A 20,783-nucleotide genomic window follows, 5' to 3' on the forward strand; every position below is an offset into this window, starting at 1 on the left:
AGGCGGAGCGGCAGGTGCCAGGTGCGCTCGGCCCCGGCGCCGCAGCGGGCGCCTCTGCCGCCGCCGCCGCCGAGCCCTGGTGCGCGCAGGCAGGGCTCCCCCGGGAAGGCGCGGCTCGCAGGACCGCCCGCCCCAGCGGGGCAGGAGGCCGTCCAGCCGGGGCCCCCGGCCGCCGCTGCGCTGCGCTGCGCTTAGGACGCTCTGCTCTCCCGGGCGCCTGCCGGCTGCTTTCGCGCCCCGGCTTGGCGCATCCCGCGGAGGGTCCACGATAAGTCCGCGGCGCCTGCCCTCGCCGAGTGGCACAGCCCTGCTGCGTCTCGCGCCCTGAAAACTCGGGCAGCCCCGGTCCGAAAGAGCTCTCCGGAGTTAGGCACCCGAGCTCACCCTCGCCTTCACCGGGAGGATGCTCGTGGTTGGCGGGAGGGTTCGTGGTCTGAGTCTGCTGGACGCAACAAGCGGACTTGCACCTGTCATCCAAACTTCCTCAGTGGATGGTGGGGTTTTCCTCCGTATTTCAGAGACAGGACAGTTCCTAAAGGTGCCACTGGAAATCTTCAGCCAGAGGTAGATGTGTGTGCAAATACTGGTCTCCGTGACGATTCAGAGTTTAATAAAGTTCCCGACCCCATTAAGCTTGCGTGTTACTGTGTTACAACTAAACTGCTGAATAATTAGCAGTGAGAGTCGTAAGTACTTGAAGAAAGGGGCAGCTGCAAAGATAGTATTAAAAAAAAAAAGCCCCCCCCCGCCGCCGCCCAGCGTAAGTACTTGAAGAAAATGATACAGATGACACAAGAGAGTAATGCAAGGTTAATTACCAAATGACATCTACAGACAGTTGCTGTGGTAGGTCAGAGAAATGAGCCATAGCTTTGGCCAGAAGTTACTGAAACCTCTGCAAAAGGAAGAATCAAATTGACTCAATTAAATACCAGCTTCTGTTGACACAAACCTCTTTGTTGCATAGTTTCTTCGTCTTTAAGCATTACAGGTTTCTCAGCAAATTCTCACAAAGTGCGACAGTTTTAACATTTTCTAAATATTGAAAATTACCCTACAGCCAGGCGGTGGTGGTGCACGCCTTTCATCCCAGCATTTAGAAAGCAGAGGCAGGTGGATGTCTGAGTTTGAGGCCAGCCTGGTCTACAGATGAAGTTCCAAGAGAGCCAAGGCTACACAGAAAAACCCTGTCTCAAAAAAACAAAAAGAAAAATACCCTATCCAGCTCATAAAAGGGTAGATGATTTGCTAAAGTCCAACAGTAAAAACTGATTTCCCGTCGTGTCTTAATACAGCAAAACCATCTTTCTTCATTGCCACCCACTTTTTCTCCATTTCCTTCTCTCAGTGCTTCTTTCTACCAACTTCCGTCTCCCCTTTGTCTCCATCTTTTCCTTTGAAAGCAGAATGATGGGTATGAACTTCCTGGTAACATCTAAATAATTAAACCAGTTTGTCCCGCCAACACTTGGGAGCGTTGTTCAGTGGCCTTGTGTTTCATCTCTACTGTTATTGTGAACAATGCAAACTGCTCTGGGTTTGGTTTTTGGAAAGGGACACCTCCCTCGTAGTTGTGGGCATGTCCTGCTCTGAGTGCTACCCTCTGGAGGAGTTCCAATCCTTTGTAAGAAAGAACAAGAATATCTCAGAAGACAGCTCGCTACTGAGTTCAGGTCTGAAAGGCAGGGGGAAACAGTGGTTGAAAAAAAAAAAAAAATGAGTCATCCAGGCCTTTTATCTAGATGCCCAGCCCTTCTCAGGCTCAGAAATGACAACGTTCTTCTCGTCTCTCTGCTTAATGTTACACTCAGAAAAAGAACATTGTGTGTGTGTGTGTGTGTGTGTGTGTGTGTGTGTGTGTGTAGTTCCAAGCAGTTGAAGTCCATTTGATTCTTACAGCTATCTGCTTCTTCATTAAAAATACTATAATTTTTACTAATGAGGAAACTGAGATTCAGATATGTCAAGTTCCAATACCAGTAGACCACAGAACTGAACTCAAATCTGAGTTTATCCTGACCCCAAAACTCTTATTCTCACAATGGTGCACTTCAGTATCCAAGGTCTTTGGTTTATTGACCATCCAGTGTTCAAAAGTTTCTGACCCAAAGTTAATTAATGAAAGCCTCCAAAGTTAATTAGTGAGAAGTTCTACCTGATGGCAAGAATGGCATCTACTCTCTCATTATGTAACCCTCAAATAAAGCAGACACCTAGCGTGTTTGCTGACTGATATGAAATCATATCAGCTCCATGAAGAACTTTAGGGCTACTGACCCCATTCCCCTCCGGGCTAGAGTTTGTGTGCCTTCCTGGCCTGACGTCAGGCTTAGCCATCAATGCTAATTTTTCTTTTCTTCGGCTTACCCAGCTCTTCAGATTTCTACCTTTGCCCATCAGAATTCTAGAACCATGAGAGCATCTCAAAGAAACTTTTTTTTTTCCTAATGTAAAACTCAACCATGGGAAAGGCTTTTGCATTATAGCTGGTTTGATGTTGTTCTTTTGCTTTGAATGTGTAACAATTTTTTTCTTCCAAGCTCCCATTTCTTCTTGCCTTGGAGGCAATGATTATAGAGCTAAGAATAAAATGGTTTGAAGCAAATGTCACAGTAGCCTTTCACCTGAGACACAGCCTTGTGTTTTCTTAGATTCTAATTCAGTGCCCAAACCCAAATACCTGTTTCACATCTGGAAAGCAGTTCTTATTTGTATACAAATGCTGTCTATTAGAAAGTTAGTTTGTTTCTATTTGTTGAATGCTCTTACTTGTTAGTGCTAAAGACAGGGTATCTTTTCAGCTTTTGAAGTAAATCCATTCAGAATTTATCAAAACATATTTCAAATGGTTATCAGCCTAACCTATTCTAATGTCCATATGCAATGCACATGTAAGGGTATAGCCATCCTAACAACCAGTCCACTCTGGATCAATCCAATGACAGCCATCGAAACCAGCAAATGTGATATACAAACACAGAATTAGAACCAGTTTCATAACCATAAAAAAACACACAAGTAACTGTTCAAAAAATCAAAATTACACTTCCAGTTTCCATTTCCCAGTATAATAATCAGGGCTTCCAAATAATAGACAAGTTACTTTTTGTAAACAACCTTTAAACCTAGTAAACACAGTTACTATTCAGTGGTTCCAGGCTTTTGCAAATGTCACGTTCTTTCTAATTGACTCTGAGTCTCAGCAACCCGGATTGAGAGTTAATTGGGTTGGTATGTGAACTGCATCTCTCCCCTCCCTCCCCCACCATGTTCCTAGGAATGAATCCGGGACTAATAAAGCGTCCTTGTTTCCCATATGTAATCTGAATGTGGGAGTCTGCATTCATTACAATCAACTAGAGTCAGTCCTGCAGCCCCAGAGCACGGTGTGAAGGCAGCTCTCCATCTTTTGAGACGTTGGGAGAGATAGTACTAAGGGGGACACATGATAAACGTCTACTCTCACCTCTTCCTTTGCCACAGGGAATGGGAGACAGTAACTAAAAGTCTCGAGCTGTGGCTCAGTTACCGGATCAGTATCTCTTCTCTGAGACCTGGTTGGAATCACAGGGTGCCACCTTGTGTATAAGCTGACAATTGACTTCCCAGCTCCGCCAAGGCTCCAGACAGACTCAAAAATAGACTGCCCCAAACTTCTGCATTTTATTAACCGAGCAAAGATGAGACAGATGAATTAAAGAGAACAAATTTGAAAACACACAGCCCGAGAGAAGCTAAAACACTTGATTTTAAATCTGACAGCCTGTCTCATTTGTCTCTCCACCCTTGACCGGAAAACACACCCAATGGTCCCACATATGGAATAGATTGACACCGTACATTTGGGCTTTTAAGTGGGGGAGGGGGTAGAAGTAATTAAAGCCCTTGTGATGGGGCTAATATTTCTGACTTGGATAATTATGGGCGTTCCAACATATGAACAAGGCAGCTACTTAGATTTAATTTCAGGACTTTGAATTTCTTAGCGGCATTAGGTTCTAGTCAGCTGGTGAATATAGTCCTTCTTATTTTAATAAAGCATGATAGCATGTTTGGAAAAAAACTAAATTTGAAACAAAAAAAAAAATACAAGCAAAGTCATGAATGGTAAAATAGGATATTTTTCAGTGCTGCTATTGGATGAAAAAGTCTCTGCCTTCAGGACTGCTTCCATGTAGGTAAGGCTCACGGAATCAGCAGGACCTTTTGTGTTATTTTCAAAGAAGTGTTGGCATGAAGAAGCTAGGGCTTTGCTGGGGGTTGTGGGTACAAACCTGTTGGTTGGGTATCTGGTGACAGGCTCATCTCAGCAGCCTTCCCTGACTTCTGGCTCATCATTTTCTCAAGCACCCCAGGAAGGTAGCTGGGAAGATAGATTCATTTATTCATCTTCTTCCTGTCCTTCCCGGTTCTGGTTTCCTTGACCATAAGGCTCAGAGCACTCAGCTCCCTGGGATGAAAAGTGGTGCTGAGAGGGCTCCATTGCTAGGAAACCTGGTCTCAGCCATTTTCAATGCTGCTCCCCTCCTCTGGCCTGTTTTTTGTTTTGTTTTGTTTTGTTGTGGTGGTTTTAATCTCTCCCACTAACAGGAGAGCTGATGTTTTACATATAACATATAAAGATTTGTAAATAAAGCATGCAGCTGGAATCCTGAATTAAAGAAAATGGAGAATTGATTTAAGAAGAGCCATGCCTCGCTGAGCTTATTGTTGCTGTCCGAAAACAAAGCAGCTCATTTCCTATAGTGTTTGCATATTGAGAAACACCTGAATTCCACAGTGAATAGTCAGGAGGCAGAGAGGAAAGTATCTTTGTATCTCCAAATCAAAAGGCCATTTACTTACCTTTCATCAGCTATTAGAGGTGACTTTGCTAGGAAAGAAACAAACCGCTGCAGGAAAGAACTAATTATTTACATTTTTACTGGCCTTCCTAAACCACTCACCTTGATTCAGAGAGAATTTTATGTGGCTCTTGAAGGTAGCTAACATATATAGTAGGATGGCATTTGAACTCTAAATTCCTAGCATCGTGAAATAAATGTCAGCTTCACAGTTCATAATGTCCTTTCGATAACATGATTACTTTGGATATTTACCACTGCTCTCAATCAGAATGTCCGGGAATAAACAGGTAGTGTAACATGAGCAGGCATGGTGGTACACCCCTTTAATCCAGCACTCATGGAAGCAGAGACAGGCGGATGGCTGTGAGTTCAAGGCCAGCCTGGTCTACAAAGTGAGTCCAGGAGAGCCAAAGCTACACAGAGAAACCCTGGTGTAAAATTAATCTCAACAATATACTTACAATAGACACAACAAGGCATCCTAGTGCTGTTTCCTGCAGTGACTTTTCATATAAACTGTGAGATTAAAACAAGCCTGAATGTCTGGGGTTCTGAGAACCAACCCACAGAGCCATGGACATCATGGTTCCCAGGCCACCCTTTATGAATAGCATTTTCTCTCTGCTGTCTCTTTGCAAACGGGATAGAGCTGAAACTGGACTCTGTTCTTTTCACCTGGAGTGTAACCCTTCTAAGCACGCAATTACACACATGTGCTTCACATGTCCATGTTGCAGAGGATAGAGTTAGCATTCTTCTGTGAAAAGAAAAGAGCTTAGCAAGTTCTAAGGCTTCAACCTCCTGCAGTGACCCCTGGCAGAGCCAAGAGGCAATTTGACCTTGGATCGTTGAGGTAGGTATTATGATCTCAGGTTGGATAGCATTGGGGGATGGGGTGCCCAGAAAGTGTCCATGTATGTGCCATGGAGACTTTTGGTAGCCCATCAGACTGTGCAAAGGGTAGTCTTGAACCTGAGTTCACAGTACCCACTTCTCACTTGTGTACCAAGTCCTCCACTCCCACACTTCCCTAGCCTGGCAGCCCTGCAGCTGTGGGCATTCCCTCAGATACACAGGCTTGTGTCTACACCTGACCTACAACTACCATTTTCAAATGACTCCAGCGGACCTGCAAAGACAATGGAGTCTGGGGATAAAGGTCATGTTGTTACAAAATCAACCACAATAAGCCGCAATTGCTTTAACACACTGAGCCTTCTCACATTTAAAGCTTTTTTGAGTTATTTTATATGTACGGTTGTTTTGCCTACATCACGTGTGAGCCTGATGTCCTTGGAGGTTAGAAGAGGGCATTGGCTTCCCTGGGACTGGTGTTTAAGGTAATTGTTAGCTAGCATGTGGGTGTTTGGAACTGAACCCAGAGCCTCTGCACAAACAAGTACTCTTAACTGCTGATCCATCTCTCCAGTCCCCAAAGCCTGTTTTAGGGATAGAGATAAGGCTGGAATTTATTTCCAAACTATTCCCTTAGAGGGAGAGCTCTCAGCTACCGCTCTGGCCTGGATATGTAATGATAAGAGACTAAAGCACTGAAAAGGTAAAAAAAAAAAAAAAAAAAAAAAAGTCCCAATTAAATGCTCTCTGTTAAGAGTTGCTGACCCTGGACTAAGACACCCTCCAACTGTCAGCTAAACTAGCCCTTCCCTTTGAAAAGCCCTTCTTGTTACCTGTATTGTTGCACAAAAGAGAAAAGTAACTATACAGGTTCAATATCAATGTTTAAATGTAAAGCTGAGCAAAACGAAACATTCTATCCCTCCACACTCTGGCTTTAATACTTTCTGCTCTGTTCCTTTTGGTTTCTCTCAACTAGCTAGGTGTAGGGATAACTATTCATACCATCATGGCCAAAGCCTGATATAGAGGTGCTAGGCTCCTAATCCAGCACTCAGGCAGGAGGAGTACAAGTTTGAAGACAGCCTGAGAGATAGGTAGGTAGGTAGACAGACAGACAGACAGATAGATAATAGGAAGATAGATAGATAGATAGATAGATAGATAGATAGATAGATAGATAGAATGCTTGGAGGTAGGGAGGCTGTGGAAATGGCTCAGTCAATATAGCGTTTGCCCTGTGAGCATGAGAACCCAGCACCCATGTAAAAACCAGGTATATGCCTGTAATCACAGAGCTGAGGACGCAGGAGCAGAAGGGACCCTGGGTACTGCAGGCCAGCCATCTTAGCCAGTTAGAATCTCCATGTTCAATGAAAGACCCTGTCTCAAAAAGCAAGATATAGGAAACTGGAGAGTTTGCTCAGTGGATACGCGCACAAGCTGTTCTTCCTGAAGATCAGGGTTCAATTCCCAGCACACACACAACAACTCAGAACTGTCTGTATCCTAGTTACAAAGGGTCTGATGCCCTCTATGGCCTCCTCAGGCACCAGGCATACAAGTATGCACAGATATACATGCAGGAAAAACACCCATACACATAAAATAATAAAAAGTGTTCTTTAAAAACAAGGGGGGAAGCAATAGAGGAAGACATTTTATTTTTAAAAATTTTTTAATTTATTATAATTTATTCACTTTGTATCCCAGCTGTAGCCCGCTCCCTTGTCCCCTCCCAATACCTCCCTCCCTCTTCTCCCATGCCCTTCCTGCAGTCCACTCATAGGGGAGGTCCTCCTCCCCTTCCATCTGACCCTAGCCTAGCAGGTCTCATCAGGACTGGCTGCATTCTCTTCAATAGATTAAGACATTTAATGTTACTCCTTTGTCTTCACATATACATGAACATGTCTCTCTCTCTCTCTCTCTCTCTCTCTCTATATATATATATATATATATATATATATATATATATATATACACACATACACACAAGAAGACTCAAAGACACCCAAAGATTTCATGGCCCAGCCAAAAAGATGACCTTAAATGTTTTAGGTAAGAAAATTGTAGCTTTATTAGAGAAAAATCATATATTTATCAAAGACTCACTCATATTTAAACCCTGAGCCAGAAACTCTGAAACAGTGGTTCTCAACCAGTGGGTCATGACCCCTACAGGGGTCAAATAACCTTTCCACAGGGGTCTCCTAAGACCATCGAAAGCACAGGCATTGACACTATGATTCCTAACGGGACAAAACCACAGTTACGGAGTAGCAACAAATAATTTTATGGGTGGGATCACCCCAGCATGAGGAGCTGTACTAAAGGGTCCGCTGAGGGAAGGCTGAGTACCCCTGCTCTAAAACGCCTCATTTGCCAAGTTTTATCCCAAGCTAGAGAATCACACTCCTTTCTTGCAGAGGAATTGGTGTGACACAGACACGGCAGTTCTCAAACTCTCCCGTCACTCCAGTCTCAGGAGTGACCTCTGAAGGGACCAGGCAGGCATGTAGCACACACACATACATGCAGGCAAAAGACTCCTACACACAATAATAATGAAATCAATCTAAAAAATTCCAAAAGCTTTCTTCCATAACTACAGAAAGAGTCATGCGATCTTAAAACCAGATTTGAGGGAAGGAATCCTATCCTTCCCACCCTTCTTCCCTTAGCCTGTCTTTCTCTCCCCCACCCTCATTTACTTTTTGATGTGTGTGTGTGTGCATGCCTGTGTGTATGTGTGTATGTCTCTGTGTGTACGTATGTGTGTGTGTGTGCCTGTATGTGTACATGAATGTGCGTATCTGTGCGTTTATATATGCCTCTGTGTGTGGTGTGTGTGGATGTGTGAATGTGTGCACACTGTGTGTGTGTGTGGTGTGTGTGTGCCTGTGTGTACATGTGGGTGTATGCCTGTGTCTGTGTATGTCTTTGTGTACGTGCCTGTGTGTATGTGTGTGCATGTCTGTGTATACGTTTGTGTGGTGTGTGTCTGTGCCTGTGTGTGTATGGGTATGTGCCTGTGTGTGTGTGTGTGTGTGTGTTTGTAAGCCTTTGTGAGTGTGACTCTGTGTATGTTTGAGTATGCGTGTTTGAGTGGGTGCGTGTGTGCCTGTGTGTAGGATGTGTGCTTATGCCTAGGTGTATGTATATGTTTGTATGTGTTGGAGTGCATGTATCACTATGTGTGTGTGTGTACCTGTATATGTGATGTGTGTATGTGCATGCCTTTGTGTGTGTGTCTGCTTATGCCATTATGTGTGTGCCTGTGTGTGTATATATGCCTGTGTGGGGTGTATGTATGTGACCTGTGTGTGCATACCTATGTGTGAGTGTGTGTGTGGTGTGTGCTTGTGCCAGAAGAGCTGTGGCTTCTATGAGGAGAGCCGGGGGGCTGGCTTGTCTGTCCTTTTGGGAAGCAGACTACCATGGTCACAAGTGACAGAAAAAGTGGCATTAGCAGAAGGCCGAGTGACATATCTCCATCATGCAGGGCGGGCTCTGAGAGAAGTCACCAATGGTCTGCTTGTCTGTCACTTTATATATACTCCAGTAGTGCCCTTGCACACCCACCTGCTTTAATGAGGAAGCAGGCATACCTTGAAGTCAAGCCTTTTCAGTAGCCGCTAGGTTTCCTTTTGTTGTTGTTTGTGCTCAGATTTGAGAAGGATGTTTTTGTTTGTTTGTTTTCAACAGGGTCTCACTATGTAGACCAAGCTGGCCTCAAATCAGAGAAATCTGCCTCTGCCTCCGGAGTTTCTGGAGTAAAAGGCAAGGGTGGCTATTTGTGTGTGCGTGTGCGTGTGTGTGGGTGTGTGCCTGTGGGTGAGTCTATGTGCTCATGGGCTCTGGAGTGGCAGGAGTTTGGGGGGATTCTAGGCTTGTTATATGGGCCCTGGGATCTAAGGTCCGGTCATTTTGAGTATGCAGCAGGCACTCCTAACTGCTAAGCCGTCTCCCTAGCCCCTTGTTTTCTGTTTTCATTTTCTGCCATCAGGGGCAGAGACGGGCTTGCTTACAAGGTTTGTGCAGAACTCCGAATGCCTTTTCAAGCAAAGTTCCCAGGTGCAGTGAGCTTTCCCAAGTCTGCACTGAAAGGGTCTACTGTTGGATACGCATACTGTGTGCTTCGTAAATCAGTGTGGGGTAGTCAGGGCTGGAGGCGGCACATGCCTGTCACCCTAGTACTTGAGAGGCAGAAGAAGCAGGAGGATCAGGAAATCATGGGCGGCCTACAACACAGGACCCAGACTCCAAAACAAACAAACAAACAAGAATAAGACACAACAGCAAACTAAAAACAAAACAGGACCCTATTTACTGACCCTTTGACCTCTTTTTTAAAAAGCAATGTTGTTTGGTTTTTAGTTATTTCCTCTTCTAGTGCGGAGAAGTGAGGAAGTGTCTCACGTGTGCTAGGCACGTGTTCTACCACCGAGCCTTAATCCCCCCTCACTTTATGTCTTTCTATTTTCCATTGCTATAAAGAAATTCAAGGAAAATGATGGGGTATATGGCTGGTAGGTTTAGTTGGTTTTACCAATCTTTCTGAATCCTAAGAGGTAGGAAAATTCCCCCAGTGAGAGTTTAGGGAAAAACAAACAAACAAACAAACAAAACCCAATAAACATCCTGTTGGCACGATGTTCCCTCACAAGATATTTGTTCTTTCTTATTTTCAGGAATTTATGACTAGCTCCAATGTTCTGCTTAAATAAGCCTAAGTCAAGCTGGATGGCTTTTGTTAATTACAATGTAGCCATTACATCTGTACAGATTTCATCATTTTTAGAGCCACTTTACTAATTACAAATAATTTGTCATTACATGAAGTAGAAGCATAATTCAAATACTTAGAACTGAAAATGTCAGCTTCGTTTTCGTTCCCGAACCAAAGACTTGGTTCACTCCCTCAGAGGTGATGCTTGTTGTCAATGGCACAACCAATAGCCCAGAGCCAGCAGCACAATGACTGGCTTCTCGTCTCCCCAACCAGATGATCTATAACAGGAAATTTCTGGGGTGCAATTACGCGCAGCGTAGTCACTATCATAGCAGGCCCTGCTCGGGACAGATACATGATCTCTCATCTGCCTAGCAGGCCCTTTCAACGTGCCTCCTAACCTAACCCTGACTGGAATACCAGGCCACTCGTGAGCATCAGAAGTGCAATACTGTTCTGTAGAAACCGTTTGATTGGGGACATACCACTGAATACCTAACTCCTCAGGACACGCAGACGCTGACCGCCTGGAGAAGACTCACTACCATAGCAGTTTCTAGCCCAGTAAAATTTGGGAAACAGGCGTAGTAAGGATGAAAAATAATTTCAAAACATTATCCTGGGTGCTAAAATTATCGTTACAATGCACACCTGCCTCTGTTTATCTTGAAGCATTTATGTAAGAGTAATGGAGCTTCTTTAAAACATTTTGAATTACATCTACTCATTATTTAGTGAGAGGAGGACATGCGTGGTATGGTAGACATGGAGGTCACAGGACAAATGGCAGGAGAAAAAGAGAACTTCTCTTTTTCTGCCACGTAGATCTCAGAATTCAAGTTGGCAGCATGCACCCTTATGTGCTGAGCCAAACTCACCAGCCCAGTATAGCTTCTTTTGATGCAGTAAAATTCCAGCATGAAAATAACCCCCTCACTTTGACCCTGCGGACAAGTTGCCACGGGTCTCCCAGTGGGACTGCAAGCATGGCTGCCAATATTTGAACCTTTTCCAAGTGCCCATAAGAAAATGTCTAATGATGAACTTAGAATTCACACTTAGAAAATATTCTAGGAAATGGACTGAAGGAAATGAGTCCTTCAAGACGCACACGGGCGGTGACACACACCTGTCATCCCAGGTCTCAGGGAGGCAGAGGCAGGCAGATCTCCATGAGTTTGAGGCCAGCCTGGTCTACAAAGGGAGTCCAGGACAGCCAAGGGTACACAGACAAACAAAGATACAGTGTTATAGCTCATGCATTTCCTGCATGCCCAGCTCCAGTGCTCTGGCACAGATAAAAACACATTTATCATGCAACTGTCCTTGGAGAGGATCTTTTTGGTGGAAGGTGCTTTGTTTCAGGGCTGCTTTGATGTGTGTGGAAATAAACTAACATATTTGTGAAAGTAACAGTTATCAAGTGTTGTATAGCACTAAAAGGAAAAGCTTTTTAGGCAAAGGGATGGGCTATTTTTTCCGGCTTTAAAGAAGAAAATGGATTTTTAAATTTCAATAAAAATAAAATTCAAATCAAAGTAACAAAAAGGGGAATAATTATTTTATCAAAAAGCTTACTCTTAAATGATGCTGTTTCCATGGATGCCAATTTGGCTAATCTGGGATGTGGCCCAGAATGAACATTTCACAATACAGGTAATTCTGCTTCAGAATGTTTTACATTGTCCCATTCTTTGGTTCCTCATTTATACTCTAATTTTTTTTCTCTAATTTTCATTTTCCTCTTGTTTCTCTTATGGTTCCTTGCTCTTTATTTTTGACTCCATCTTCTCCCTTCTTTTTTTCTTTTTAGTCTCTGGGAACAGAAGGAAGATATTGGAGGAAGGTGGCCACAGGAATAGGAAGACTGGGTTGGAGAGACCCGAGGAATAAAGAAGAAAGAGAACTGCCAATTCCATCAGCCTCAAGCTGTGCTTTCAAACAGCACATGGCCTCACTGTGTTCTCCATGTCCCTGTAATTGTGGCATACACATCAGGCTACCTAATTTTCTGTAGTCATGGCTAATAGAGGGAAGCCACGAGAGGCCAAGGGAAAAGGGCATGGATCTTGGATTAAAGCCTGCAAACGTCCAAGTTTAGTACTGCCAATTAAAAGAAACTGTTTAAAGTGCTCAGAGCAAAACTAGGATTAGAGCAACTACTGTCTTCATACTTGATGGAGATCAATACTCTGATCTCCATCTACTTTATGAGCACTGGCTTTTGTTTATTTCTGCCATAGAGAGACTTGATCAGATTTATTCTTCTGCCACAGTAGATTAATATTGTTTTAAGAACCTTGAGCTAAGAGTCAGAAGAACAGCGTACACGCTAGACTTTAGCATTAGCCAACCTTGGTCCTTGGCATATCACGCCACCTTTCAGTTCTCACTGCCCATTACTGCAAAAGTCAGGGAGCTATCTACAGTGCTCATTTTGGTGCTAGAATCATGCTAAATTAAATTAACCTTTTGCAAAGCTTCAAGATAAATAAAGCAGGCATGCGTAATTATAAGAGGTAGGTTTGTATTATATTTTACATTTTTTTAAGATTTATTTTCAATTTTTAATTATGTGTATGTAGGGGTTTGTACACAAGAGTGAAAGGTGATCTTGGAAACCAGAGGTGTTGGTCTCCTGGAACTTGAGTTACAGACAGTTGTGAGCTGATGAGGTAAAAGTAGAAAGCAACAGGAAAGTATCCTGAAAAACTCAGTGTAGGACTTTCCCTGTCACAGCTCTTCAGTCCTTGCTCTTAATCAAAATTGATATGCAGCCAAGACCCAGGCATCATAGAGGTTTTCCAGATATCTAGACTAAGAGGTTCTATGCCTGTTGACTTTATGGTAGAGAGCAAATGACCTCTTGTAGTGTAGAACTTTCCCTGAGGAGTTATAAAACACATCTACTCACCTCAGATAAGAAGCCCACAACAGATGACATACGGATACCACCAAGCCCAATCTGGTGAACTAATGAGTCCTATTAGAGTTGCTTTCAGGAATATGAATGAGGGGTTGGTTACTTATCAAAGCAGAGATGACTCTAAGACACAAGCTCTGCCTAGCCTGGGTGACAGCTCAAAAAATCTGGAAACCTGGTGCTCCCTGCACAGCCTGCAGACGGCTCATCAGGTTGGAGGGTATCCTTTCCAGGTGCCTCAGCTGGTCTAAACCTCTTCCGGTAGCAAGGCTGGTTTTTGCTTCCTCAGGACAGCTGATCTCAGAGTCTTTTTTGCAGCTTAGCTTGGCTTTTCCGAGCATGACTCTTGGCAGTCTTTATTCCTTACTGTTTATTGCTCTGAGGGTCAAGAAAACTCACATGAGCAAAGCTCTCATGAGTTCAAGCTGTGCGATCATAAGGACAGGCCACATGTGGCAAAAACATGTTTTTCTACAGAGGCATAAACATTTAATTCAATTAAATGAGAAATCTGAAGTAAACTCACTACTGTTTGCTTCACCTGGGGGAACAGGAAAACACAATACAAGAACAATTCTGTGTTTTGAAGAAACTGAGGTCACAAGACTTCCTTTCGTGGAGTTTTCTCACAAGCACTAAGAAATCTCCTCACATGACTCCATTGCGGGACACTCTGGCAGAAAGGGGCCTGGTGAATCTGATTAGTTTCAGGGACTTGTTGAAGGTATTTTGAGTTGTTTACCCACTATCTTAAAGCTTCTCTGCAGAGTGGAATGCTTCCATCTCAGAGGAAACTGCCACATTGTCTCTGTAATAATTAAGAAGCAAACTGACTGAACATCTTCATTTTATCCTAAGAAAACATTTCTACTCTTAAATTTGGAATACAGAGGAGATATCAGGGAGAATAAAAAAATATTAGAGGTGTTGGGCTAGAGAGATGGCTCAGCAGTTAAGAGCACTGGCTCTTAGAACCACAATTGCTATTTCAGTTCAACCTGACCACAGATGTCTTCCATTAGAAGTCAAAGGCCTGGAGTGAAATAAAAGTTTTCAAATTCCGTCAACCATCTTCCACTCTCTGGCTGGCATCACCATTTCAGTTACACATACATTTTGAAGAGGAAATGGTTTTTGCTGTAATCTTCCCAACCCCTGGCTTGTGAACAGAATTTTACCCAACAGAAGAAATAACAGAAAGGAAAAATGGAGGCAATATCCCAACCAACTCAAACTGAAATCCAGTTCAGTTTTGGATATTGTCTCTGTGCCAGGCTAAGTATGAGGCTACATCTCCGTACATGCTCTTCTTCAGCTGTAATCACTTACCTGGTTGAGAGATTTCAACTTTGGTACCACTGGTGTTTGGAACTCTATAGCTATTTGTTGGGAAGAAGGGGGCTTTTCTTGGCATCAGAATATTCCACAGCACCCTTTGCTTCTACCCACTAGATGCCAGCAGTGTCCACACATTGTGAAAAATGAAAAATGGCTCACAACAATTGACAAGTATTTCCGGGGCAAAATCACTTCTGGTTGAGAATGACTGACTGAATTTTAACTATGGATATCACTTCGATTTTAGCTAATACGTCACCACCTCTTTGAAGCCTCCCTTAGCCCCTTAAAGTAAATCAAGTGCCCCGTTCTCGGTTATTTCATTATCTTATTTTGTCTTATTTTATGAGTGTGGGTGTTTTGCCTGCATGCATTTCTGTGCATGACATCAATGTCTGCTGCCCTTGGAGCTATAATATCAGATCCCACGGAATGGAGTTACAGATAGTTGTGTGGTGTGCCATGTGAGCGTTAGGAGTTGAACTTGGCTCCTCTGCAAGAGCAACCAGTGTGCTTCAGCACTGAGCTACTTCTCCACACCCATGTTCTCGGTTCTCCTAGTACTGTATACAATTCTGTCAGAATGCATATTAAGGTTTGCAGTCACCGAGTCATTAGCATGTATATTAATTAGAGTTCTCTACAAACAGAACCAGTAGGATATGCACAAAAGATTTATTTTATCGGAGCAGTTGGAGGATTCAATCATGGTGGGTGAGAAGTCCCTGAACAGGCTGTCTGAAAAGTGGGTAGGGGGTGCTCTCAGGTGAAGGGCCCCAAGACGAGAGCCAGAGAAGTTAATGGCATCATTCTTAGTCCCCACCAAAGGCAGGGGAACCGGGGACGACTGATCCGAATCTTGAGTCTCACGACCAGGCTAGCTACAATTCTGAAATCCAAGGGCAGGAGAAGGAGGAATGTTCAGGTCCAGGAGGAAGGAAATCTTGCTCTCGTTTTTGTTCTTTCTTGGCCTCCAGCTGTCTCCAGTCTCCACCTAGGACAAATCTCCCGATCATCCTACTGAGCCACTGGCCACTCTCCTCCAGCCACACCTCAGGCACACCCAGCAGTAATTAGTACCTTCTAGTTCTCTCAGCATTCCTCAATTCAGTCAGACTTACACCCAAAACCATCATAGCCTGTTCCCAGGCTAGCAGAGCGCAAACCTGCTGCTCTGTGCTTTGCCCTTGGCACAGTACCTGGCTCATATGTGAGGCTCCATAAAAGAACTAACTGTATAATCTCTGCCTCAGTAGCAAAGTTTTAGGAAACGTAAAGAAATCCTATTTACTGCCACATCTGTAAAAGCCAACAAGGCAGAAAAAGGTCTGATAAGTCCTTGAGGACATGAAGAAACATACACACATGGATATTTGTTTGTAAGAAGCATTTGATGGAGGTTGGCACCCAGCAGAACCCACAGTTCTCATAAGGCCCTAGTCCACAGAAAGGCCCTTCTGATCTGGTTCATGGCAAGCAGCAGCAAGGGACCCCAGGACAAGCTAGAACAGGTGAGAAATTTGCTCCCAACTTCTCAAACATACTGTATGTGGCTGAATTTGAAATAAAAGCTGCTTTCCTTTCCTTTAATAAATGGATAATAGATCATTCTCTTTGTGGAGATGCAAACAGAATAGGAACCAAGCCATTTCTTCTTATCTCTTTGCTATCAACAACACCTTTCCAAGTGACAGATCTTAAACTTGTTTTGGCCTTTCTTGCTGTAAACTGTTTATGCTTTGTTTCCTTTGTTGTTTATCTGAAGGACGTTAACAGCCAAGGTCTGGGCCGGAAAAAGAAAAACTTGGTAGGAGACGGTTTACAACGTGTGTTGGGAAACCACACAGCTACTGCTATAGCTAAGGCCTAGTGAAGGGGAGGCACTATGACCATCTCATCCCTAAGCCCAAGGGGTAATGGAGGAATGGGGAGAAAGGCAGACAGAGACAGATGTGTACAATGATCTCTGACCTTCAGAACAGGGATGAGGTGACCAGGAGGTAAGGGAACACAGGAATAAATCAATAATCAGCGTTCCCATTCTCTGCTGCCTCGTTTTGCTGCCTTTTACTGATAGCAATCAAGTCCTGAAATAACAGGTGGTCTACTGAAGCTCCTAGGGGGCCCAAACAGCATGGGAAGGGGCAGCAAAAATACCCAATGTCAGAGAAACCCTATTTCAACGATTTGTAAGAGAACACTGATTTTCCAACAAAGCTTTTATTAGGAGGCGGTATACACTTTGAAAGTGAATACATCCTAAACAAATTGTGCATAGCTATCTCAGAGACTTAGTCATACTCACTGCAGTGGTGCGCCAAGCTTCAGAGCATGAAATGAATTCACGGAGACTCCACCGTCACCTACCTCCTGCAGGCAGGGATGATGGAGATCTCAATACCACAGTTTCCCTTTCGCTGTTTCTATGATGAAAAGAAAGAATCGCCATTAAGGCTTAAGTTGTGTGCAAGGGTTTGATAAAATTTGGGGAGAAACAAAGAAAAAAAAAGCAGCTACTTGGAAGATAAGAAGGACCTTCAGACACCAACTGGGTTAAAAAGGATCAGATGTTTGCCCATGTGTGGTGTGACACTGTTTTTCCCTTTTTGAATTTTCTGAAACATTTAAGAGAAGATTTAAATTGCTTCCCAGTTTTGTTTACAAACATGAAGCTACTCAGATAAAGACCATAAATTATCCCAGCCTTCATGTGGGATAAAGTGCAGAAGAAAGTAAAGAACAGATGTCCATCTGGCCAGGGTATAGAGAAATTTTGATCCAGCAACGTGGCTTCCCTGATCACCTCCAAAGACATAGATATGTGTGATCTGGCTGGAATGCAGACACACTCTTAGTATACACACTCAGTCCCAAACAGTGAAGGTAAAGTTAGTCTGTAAAAATTAGTTTGTATAAGGAATCACTGATGTTTGAAAGTGATGTCTAATTGAGAGGCAGACAAAGTGACAAATCAGAGAAAGATTTGACTGAATAGGATATGCCCAACTCTCATGAGAACAGAGAGGAAACAGAAGCTACTTAGGAGAGCGGGGGTGGGGGGACAGAAAGGGAGAAGGAGGAGGAAGAGGAGGAAGAGGAAGCAGTTTTACCAAGACAGGTTGAAGAAAGAACAAGCTAGACACCGGTGAAGACAGAATGAGTCAGAGGATGAGAAGGAGCCAGAAGATTAGAACAGATTGCTAAAGTTAATGTGAGGCCAAGCAGAGCAATTCAGTCAGAAGCTGAGAGAAGCCAGTTTGAATCAGTCAACTTGGAGAGGCATTTGAGCCAGAACAGCTGAGTTGAACCAGACAGCCAGAATTCAGAAAAATTAGAAAGGGTGAACTTATTCAGCAGTAAGTCTCAGGGGCTGAAAACATTCTAGATGTAGATAAGATTGTATGGAGACTAGAAGCTTCCAGGTTAGCAGACAGAGCCAGTAACCATCTAAGATGACAATAACATCTGGTGAATAAAAAACATTTTTATACCAGGGATTATTATTTTCCAGGAGGAAAATGCAGAGAAGATGGGAGCCTAGAGTTGCCAGGCTCAATGTCATAAAAAACAACAAGCATTGAGAAAAAAGGTTGGAGCCACGCTCATAAACAGAGCTCCTTTAAGATAACAAAGCCCAAAGTCCACTGGGGATGAGGCTGCTTGCTCTTTGAGATCAAGCCCCTCCTTCTGCCTGTCCCATCTCTCAAGTCCTGATGTAAGCTTGTCACCTATACTCCTACCTGCCCACCTCACTGATTAGTGACCTCAGCCTCTATCTATCTGTGCTTTCCTTGAGTTCCTTCTACAAACTCTCACCCTAGCATGCTCGTGCACAGAAACTTTGAAAACTGCTTTGCTTTTCTATTGTATTGTATTGTATTGTATTGTATTGTATTGTATTGTATTGTATTGTATTGTATTGTATTTTATTTTATTTTATTTTATTTTATTTTATTTTATTTTATTTTATTTTATTTTATTTTATTTTATTTTATTTTATTTTATTTTATTTTATTTTGAGACAGAGTTTCTATGTGTAGCCCTAGCTGTCCTGGAACTAGCTCTGTAGATCAGGCTGGCCTCAAACTCACAGAGATCCTCCTACCTCTGCCTCCTAAGTTCTGGGTTTAAAGGCATGCGCCACCACTGCCCAGTGAACACTGCTTTTCTTAACAATAGATTTTGTGACGGCACAGGCCATCTAGGAAGCTGCAGATCACCCACAGATATGCTGTATCCATCTACTTGCTAATAAACTTTCTAAATGCCTTCTTCAAATTTGTGGCATTATCTTCTAGCACCATATGAGAAGGCAATACATAATGCATCTGTAGGTGTAAAACTAAAAAAAAAATAGGCTCAAGAACCACAGGAAGAAAAAAAATGGGGGTTAGCAGAAATTATTTATAAACAATACAGTGATTTAATGATAACATCTTTGGAAGCACCTGATAAGCACCTGAATAGCGGTGACGGTTTTAAACTCTGCCTTTCTTTGCCTGTAGCATGTTTCAAGAACAATGCTTTGGGAGCAATCACTCTGTTCTATTGGCTTCCATGAATTCTTACTTCTCAGCATAGAGAAAATGAGTTGTTTGTCTGTTATTGAGACAGGGTTTCACTATGTAAGCCTGGCTGGCCCAGAACTCACCATGTAAACCAAACTGGCCTAGAACTCACAGAGATCCATAGAGCTCTTCCTGCCAAATACCAGGATTAAAGGCTAGCTATGAGTTAGCTTTTGGGGGGAGACAACACAGGAATTCAGGGAGAACATGACTCGCTATGTAATCAGAATGTGCATGCGGGTACTAATTTGTTACTTCCCCAAATCTAAATTGAGCTCTTGCTTGTGGCCGGTTTTATTGTATCTTCTTTCTCCTTTCAGGATGCCCACAGTTGTATTTTACAGCTGCTAGTAAGCATTTGGTGACATGTGGGAGAGGACGATGTTGTGAAAAAGTCAGGTTTATATTTGGCAGATGGGGCTTTATTTTTAAAATGAAGAGCACGTTCATCCTTTTAAAGATTGTCTGAACCACAGAGCCCTTCTCCGGGAGGCACTCAGGAGTTATCCACAGTCAAGCTACAGTGACTAGCAGAGTCATAGGATTCTGTCCCTGCACAGGGGACCCTACAGGAGGGAACCTTGGAGAGAGGCCATCAAGGTAGAATTTGGAAGTGGAAGAGAAAAGGCACATTCATTGTGTCAATGTAGCTCAGCTGCCTTTGGCATCTTCTCTGGCTCTGAGCCACGGCAGTGGACCCTCTGGGAAGGATTCATTCCATCTTGGGAACTAGGCTTACACCAAGGCCTCACCCTGTCTCCAGATCAGTGATCACGAAACAACAGAAAACTAGCATGTTTTCTCTTAAGACTTTGGTGGCAGAGCTCTGGGGTAGACACGGTTGTGAAATCCCAGAAATGGGTCAACAGTTAGTTGCCGTATGTCCCTTCCATGTGGCCAGGGACACAGATTCTTATGTATACCCGTAGATGAAGTGGAGCCAAGAGACTACTCCCAACCTGAAGTGTCAGTGGACCGAAGGGGAAGACGTTTACAAATGTAAACCAAAGGTGGGAAATAGGAGAGGGGCCCGGCATATTTTTCTTCTCATGAGGAAAGGCTTATTGAAGAAATCTCAGCTCCAACCAAGGGTGTACAGAGGAACAGTGGGCTTTACACTTTCAGAAGTCTTGACCCTTTTAAACATGAGTACATCTGCAACATTGACATTTGCCACCTTTGTACTTGAGCCCCTCTGTTTGCAGAAATGTGGATTGTTTCCGGAATCCGGATATCTGCAAGCTTGTAAACGGGGCTTGTATCACAGGCCCTTCCCTGGTACGGAGGCAGAGCTGGGGGACCAATCTCAGCACTTTCAGAAAATCCTTTTGATGTTACAAAAAAATGAGAAGAACCTAACGTTTCTTTCAAATAGAGTGCATTCATGAGCATTCATAACGAGAGCAGGAGGAGTTGTGTCTTGGATGCTTCTGACGAGGTCTTTACATTTTTCTTTTTTTATTTTCTTTGAAACAAGAATAAAGGCTTCTGGTGATTTCCTGTTTATTGTAGTCTTT

Source organism: Psammomys obesus, unplaced genomic scaffold (genome assembly GCF_907164565.1).
Source record: "Psammomys obesus unplaced genomic scaffold, mPsaObe1.curated_primary_1811, whole genome shotgun sequence".
NCBI lineage: Eukaryota > Metazoa > Chordata > Mammalia > Rodentia > Muridae > Psammomys > Psammomys obesus.